At 38.5% G+C, this 7,500-nt stretch overlaps 1 protein-coding gene across 8 annotated transcripts in view; it reads left to right on the top strand.

Annotated features, from left to right (window-relative positions):
* Window positions 1-7,500, top strand: part of EBF3 (EBF transcription factor 3) — a 141,648-nt gene that overhangs the window by 64,104 nt on the left and 70,044 nt on the right. The window lies entirely within an intron of this gene.

Raw genomic sequence — 7,500 nt, forward strand, 5'->3', positions numbered from 1 at the left:
ATACAGTGGTCACCTCTGAAGAGTAAGTGTTTCCCCAACCACACAATAGAATATCAGATACCACAGATATTTCTTTTAATTAGAATAGGAAAAATGGTGGTAACTGTGATATCTGATGGCAAATGTTGACTTATTGGTGTCCAATATATTTCTCACTAATGATAATGAGTAAGATGTACCCAGCAAAACAAATGCCCTCAGTATTTTACATATGAAGCAGTTATACACAAATGACTGTTTTCACAGTATTTAAACTTTTAATATAAAAGGACCATATCTGTGTCAGGAACTCCCACTAATGTGGATGAGAATTTGGCATACAAAATGATTGTCCATGAGATGATCCAAATTTTAGTCTCAGCCCGTAGACGTAGAAATGACTGGCTAGATCTCAGAGTTTACTTTTCTGAAAATGCAGAGTGGAGTTCGCATATTAGGAGCAGTACTAGATATTGAACTTGATAGTCTGTATACTTGATAGCAGACAAAAGATCAAGAGTAAAGAACTGAAGTCAAAGCCTGGGGCTGAGCATAGCTTTTCTTGCATTTGCTCCTCCCAGCTTCTTTGGCACCAGGTGCAAGAACTAAGAGCAGGGAAACTGTCTTTCCTGTGCTCTTGGTGTTCTGCTGGTGGTGTCAGGGCAGAGTGGAGGAGAAGAAAGCAAGATGACTGGAATGCAGAGGACTGGGCAGCCAGGGGGAGGAAGGGAGAATAGGAGAAGAGGGGGAATGGGAGAGGGGGGAAAAAGGGTCTGTAATCACTAGCACACCATCCCCTCCAGAAGCCTGGACTAGGACTCAGAAATTCTGAGTCTAAACATTCCTCCGCTCTCAAGAAATAGTTGCGAAAACTACTGGCAAAGTTGCTGGTTCACACTGAGGATTATACCCTAATAGTGCTACTTGTTACTCAGTTAACTCAGGTAGAAATCTGTGTTGTAGGTGTAAAGGTTCCAGTCCTCCTGATGACCCATTTGGGGATCAAGATGATGGAATTTCTGATTGTCAGTTTGATATTTTTTTAAATGTAGGAAATTATGTTAAAAACACCAAAAAGAACTCCAAAACAATGATATGTTAAAAAATGTTAAAGGTGTAAAGTCAAGCACTCAATGGTTAAGAACTACCAAAATAAAGTTTGTCTGTGCCAGCTCAACTTGCTTCCTCCCTCCCCCCCCCATGTGCATGAATTATGATACAATGTTTAATTACATGATTATATACTATATTTTCAATAGAACCCCGGCCTCTTTCAGTACACAGATTAGATGGTGATCAGTGACTGAATCAGGATTGTATAGTAATGAGACTGTTGTCTGTAACATCTCTGCTTCATTTGTTAAAGTTGGAAAATGTGTTGTGACTGAGGGAGGGGCTTGCAAGAAGAAACATTGGTCCTATGTTTAAGTCAGTTAACTGTCACCCTGAAGAAATGGTTTCTATTCCTGCCTCTGTCACAGAGTTCGTAGGTGATGGTGGGCAAGTCATTTAAACCATACTTATCATAGGTGGTCATATATTTTTCATTTTCTGGGTGCCCAAGACATGTGGGGCCTGCTTTGCAGAAGTGCTGAGCACTCACACTGCGATTGAAGTCAGTGGGAACTGTGCTTTGAACATATAAACTGCTATAAAAAATGCTAAGTATAGTGAAAAATCAGGCCCTAGGCATCTCAAATAGGATACCCAAGATTAGTGGACACTATTGACAATTTTGGCCTTAGTGTCTCCTTTCCTCAGTTCCCTATCAGCTCACAAGGGTGTTGTGGAGATAAATTCATTAATGTTTGTGAAGCATGCTGATGAGTGTCATAAAAGCCAATAAGGAAATTAATAGTTTTGTACTCAGTGCAAGTTTGTAATGACACACAGTGTAAAAGACAGGGGCCTACTCATTGAATAATGAGAATAAAAGAAATATTTATTCAGCAAGTGCTATCCATCTTGGCCACTGAATGAGTCAGGGGTCCTATGGAAATGTGTATGTGATCATGTAATTAAAGACTATCGTAATGCATATTCACAAATGTATTGAATTAAAGTTGCAGAGGTATTTCCTAACTTTTGGTTAGCTGACTTCACAGTCTTAACACTCTTTTAATTTAGGTGTTTTGCATGTAATTTACAGCTATATATTAGTGAAAGTCATAATAATTTTCAAATGCTTCTGCTGTTTTATGTTTTAGGATATTTAAAAGTAAATTTACTATTTCAAATGAAATAAGAATGGGAGTCAATGACATTTTTCCTCCAAACCCTATAATTGTGATTTCCCAGTTGTTTAACTCGAGGAAGTTCTTAAATTAAAAAACCCAAAGAAATACATTAATAATACTGATTAATCGATTAAGCTTTCCCTATAAATCTAGAGATACCAACTTTCAAAGTGTCCACTATGAGGCTAAATTACTTTACTGTTGTTCTAGTTTGGCATTTATGGTAATTTGTCAAGCTCATATGCAGTAATGGATTGACTCATATAACTAGAGCTATAATTGCAGTTGTTAGGTAGGCCTTCTTTATCTTAGCCTGTCTGAGTCTCCCATTCCTGCATGATTTCTTGCTGTGCTGAAGCCATGTGTGTCTTGTTTTGTTTTAATACATTACTGACCCAGGGTCTCAGGTTACTGGGGTTCCTGTCATACATTTAGTTCCACTCTCATAAAGCATTGCACAAAAATGCTGTAACAAGGTAACAATCATTGCTCAATATACTAAGTATAAATGACACAGTGTAAAACTTGACTGCAGGAGAAGAGGGCGGGGGGAAGGTAGTCAGTGAAAATAGAATACACTAAGCCATTACTGTAAGGTTGTCTGTGTTATAAGGGCTCCTACAGTGGTGTGTTGTTTGTCTGCTACATCTTATTTACCATTATAACCTCAATATTCGTTGTCTCTTTACAACATATACTTCGCTATATAGGCACATCATGTTTGAGTAGTCAGAAGAGTCTTCTTAAGAAAGTGATATGAGCATAGTTCTCTATTTTAACTAAGAATATAACAATATTTGACCTAATATCTTTATTGAGATACTGCAGAAGCCAAACAGCATCCTTTAAATTGTATTGGATAGAAACATAATCAAAATTGATAAATAAATAAAACTTACATTGCACTAAACAAATTACTTAAATGTCCTTTTATTATGTGATGGCATCATCTTGACACTAAACTCTCTTTAGAAAGTGTCTGAGTATAACAACAGATGCTTTGTAAACTTATCTTTTAATCTTTGAAAAACTTACATAATTCAAGAAGTTAACAGGTTGTTCACTTAATAGGGATAATCCATACATGATTTTTTTAAATAACTTGCTGCAAGGGGAAAAAAGCAGTCTTGGCTAATATGAAGCATATTTTGCAATTATTATGGGAAAGAATTTTTCAGGTAGGAGGTGAAGAGACAATTTGGGAATTTTTGTTAGCTGAAATACTGCATATTAAACATGAATTGTGATTTTCCATCTGGCCCTACTGGTTAGGAAGCTGCAGTTGGGCATGATCTTCACTGTCAATCAACAGTCCCCAACTGCGAGATGCAAGCCTCATGACGAAGCCCACCCCAACTCATTAAACCAAAGCAAACTGTATGAAGTGTGCCTCTGTGTGATTTTAATATTTGGTGCATGTGACAGGATCATTTTAGTGATTTGCAGGATTTATCTCCTCTTAAAAGTACTGCCTAAGGCTACTCTAATTGGTAGGAAAGCAAATTCCCCCTTCTCCTCCTGTCACTCTTTGTTTTATTTACTGAGAACTGCCGAAACCTATTTACACAATAATGAGGATAAATCACTGTGATGCTTTCAACACAAAGAGAAATGTTGCGTGAGTTGAAAGCTGTACAATTAAAACTAAATTCCAAATATTTCTGAAGTGGTGGCTGCAGCTAGCAATACTGAAATAAAAGTAAGACAAATGATAGGATTTTATATTGCAGCTCGTGGAAGCAGACAGTTAAAATCAAAATTCTTTTATGACGGACAGTTTCATTCAAAACTACAATTAAAGAAATGTATGTAAAAGTTCCTCTCAGTGGTCCAAATGTTCCCTCCAGAAGTGTACATGCAGAGGTCCTCAATGTGCAGATCTTCCCCAATTCCACATGGAAAGGGAGCTCTGGTGCCTTCACAACAATGGGCTCCTCCCCAACCCGGGATGAAGTGGAGCCAACTCCACCTTCTAGGCTGCATGTGAGGAGAAGGATAGAGCTAGGGCAAGCATGAAGGATTAATGGACCAGTGAATTAGGGATGCATATTATTTCTATGGGGCTGAAGGTGAACAGTCTGGGAAAGGTACTATAAGCTGAGAGCAACCAGTGCCAGGGGCCAAAGCTGGTGTGTGGGCAGTGTCTGTGCATGGCTGGCATCTCCCTGACCTGAATCCCAAAGGTATAGAGACAGCTTCTCTGTGGGAAACAGCCTTGTCACCCCCGACCCCCACCAGGATGCTTGGGGGAAAACCTCTCAGAGATTTCTGCACAAGATTTTTCCTCGCACAGTTTTTAATCACGAGAGGGGACAATCTGGTGCAGTATTTGTAATAAAAGATAAAATGATTAATCATCTAGGGCCTGATGCTGCCCACAGAAGTAAGCTGTTTGGAGCAGGGACTGTGTCTTCAGAGGTGTCTGTATAGCACTAACCACATTTTGGGCACAGCTGCAATATAATAAATCTCCTGCAGCTCTTGAATAAAGAGTCATGAATTTTGCTATAGTGATCATGCCACTGCTGATACATGTTTTAAGTCACAAATAGATGTCAAATTCCCCTACAGAAACTTTTGACTAAGGACATGTCCCATTTAGAGAAATTTGCTCTGTTGTAACTGCAGTGATGTATCTAGACTGATCCAAGCATGTAGTGGAGACATAGTGCAAGTTTCACTGGTTAAAGTGCCGTTTAGCATGGTGCAGTATGTCCATCTCCCTCAGGCAGACAAGTCTTTAGGTCTAATGAAAAGACCATACTGTTGAAACTGAGAAAATACCCTAAATATACTTTAGCTGCATGAAAAGAAAAACCCATTTATTTTTATGGCAGACTTGTTTTGTATTCCTGTATGTAAGATTCACAGATAGATTGCAACTCAATTAAAAAAAAATCCTAAGTCCTTCAAAACATGCATGCGGGAAGAAAAAAAGTTTTGGCAGTTTTAAAAAAACATTGGCATCTTTATTGTATCAATCACCTTTTTTATTTTAGCCTCAAATCATGTGCCTAAAAATTATTATTGAACAGATATTTTCTGTGATTAAGCACAGTATAAAATACCAGTGAATATAACAATAAATGGGCAATACAAAATGTTATCTCATGTTGGGACCATGCTTTTTAATTGTCAGTGTTTGCGGTGTTGTGGTAGCCATGTTGGTCTCAGGCTATGAAAGAGACAAGTTGCGTGAGGTAATGTCTTTTATTGGACCAACGTGTGCTGGTGGAAGGGACAAGCTTCTTCCTCAGATCTGGGGAAGGTAATTAGAGTGTACAAGCTCTGTCTGAGCACAGAACTCCACTCAGTGAAATCAGTGGCGAATCCTTTTGCACGGGTTTCAAGAATTTAGTTTAAATGTATCAGTAAACTATTTATATAATCTTACCTCTTGCGAAGTCCAAAGTCAGCATGAAGATCATAAAGGAAACTATGAGCCAAATTAGTTGCTTGCAAAGTGGATGCAGTGCCATTGATTCTAGTGGAACTGCACTTGATTACACTATCAGGTTGACATTTGTTCTACCAACATAAAGTGTGAATAGTTAGGTTCTGTGGTCTTGATCCTGTCTTCACTGAAGTCAATGGCAAAACTCTCATTGACTTCAATGGTGCAGGCTCAGACTCTATATGGGCAGAGTGCAGAGAGGCTACATTCATTGCCACCAACTGCAGGAGTAGGATGAAGGCTGCCACTCAGCAGCCTCCCCCATTAATCTGGTACTTCAGCCTGTGACAGATATCACAGCTACAAGCCCTCTGTGTTGATTCCACAGTGATATGGGGATCTGTATGGATGTAGATCCATGGTCCACCCCCAAAATAACCTTCAACACCAGCCTCACATAGGCTAACGGGGAAACCAGTTCTCTGGCATTCAGTGGGTATGCAGGCACCCCTGAGCTGCTATTCAGTTGACTGCCCCCCCCCCCCGCATTACAGCTCCTTTGACCCTTTGTACAGACCTCCACAGGGGTGGGTAAGTGGTATTGAGGGCTTTGCATCAAGGATGAATTTCACCACTAATGAATTTGGCCCTGTTTGTCAAATAGTTCTCCTCTCCCATCTATTTTCAGTGAGTGACCTTTAGGCCAAATTTAAAAAAAAACAGCATTAAAGCTCACTCGTAATTTTGCAGCCTGGATAATTGTGGGTGCCAAACTGTAGATGGAAATTTAGAAGCAAAGTTGAGGCCTACTTAAAATGTGTCTCTTTACAGGATGGATCCATTACAGATTTCTGTAAAACATCACAAAGTATTATGGACCTGATCCTAAACTAATAATACTAATACCTGATACTTATAGACACTTTTCTGTGAGTTATGTGTGCAGTCTGCTTACAGGATTGTCTCCTACATTCCTCAAAATACAGTTCTTGTGATGTCACACAGAGTACATTACAAAGCACTCCACATTGCTATATTCAGTGCATCTGCACAGTTTAGGTGATGACTACTCACCTACAGTGAAAAAAATAATTCACATAAGCAGATTTTAGCACATTTACCAGGTCTTTTAACTTCATCTGACACTGTTTGGATGGCGGATGAGAGAAGTATATTTTTATATCCCAAGAGAGTTACTTTATGATGACTCCTTCAAGGTGAATATTGGCATTTATTTAGCCTGAGCAGAAAATAAAAAAGAACATATAGAAGCATGAACATAGAAACACTGGAGTCAGCAAAGAGTCATTTATTTTGTTGCTTTGAATTGCTATCTTCAAACATAGCTAAATCTAAGTTAATTTAAAGTTTCTCTTGAGAAATTCATATCAAATTAAAGTGTTTCTCTGCAGTGTTGACAAAAGGAGGGAACACATCTGCATTTCCTCCAAATTATGGTCTATTTTTACAGTCTCACAAGATTTCCTTTTGTGGACCCTATTCTCTTGGCTTTGAAAGAAAATTAATTTAACTAATGACAACTTAGACTAAAACATCAATCAAAAGAAGGGAGAAATAGCATGACAATGGTTGAAGACTAAGAGAACAGATTTGTGAAAGAGGAAGAAAGATTTTCTCCCACTGATAGATGCTCATCCCTTCCTTTTCTTGTATATTAGAGTTGGATGAATAAGTGTCTCCAAATAGTGTTGTGACTAAAACCTACAAATTTGATTAAATACTAATCCCAACCCCATTTTACTTATTCTTCACAAACATTCAGAATAGCAAGGCTTTATTCAGTCATTCATTCAGAGGAAATCTCAAACTTGTATGAATACATGTAAATGCATATGTTCATGCAAGAAGAGGTATTTGTGCTGGAACAGC

Source organism: Malaclemys terrapin, chromosome 7 (genome assembly GCF_027887155.1).
Source record: "Malaclemys terrapin pileata isolate rMalTer1 chromosome 7, rMalTer1.hap1, whole genome shotgun sequence".
NCBI classification, from domain to species: domain Eukaryota; kingdom Metazoa; phylum Chordata; order Testudines; family Emydidae; genus Malaclemys; species Malaclemys terrapin.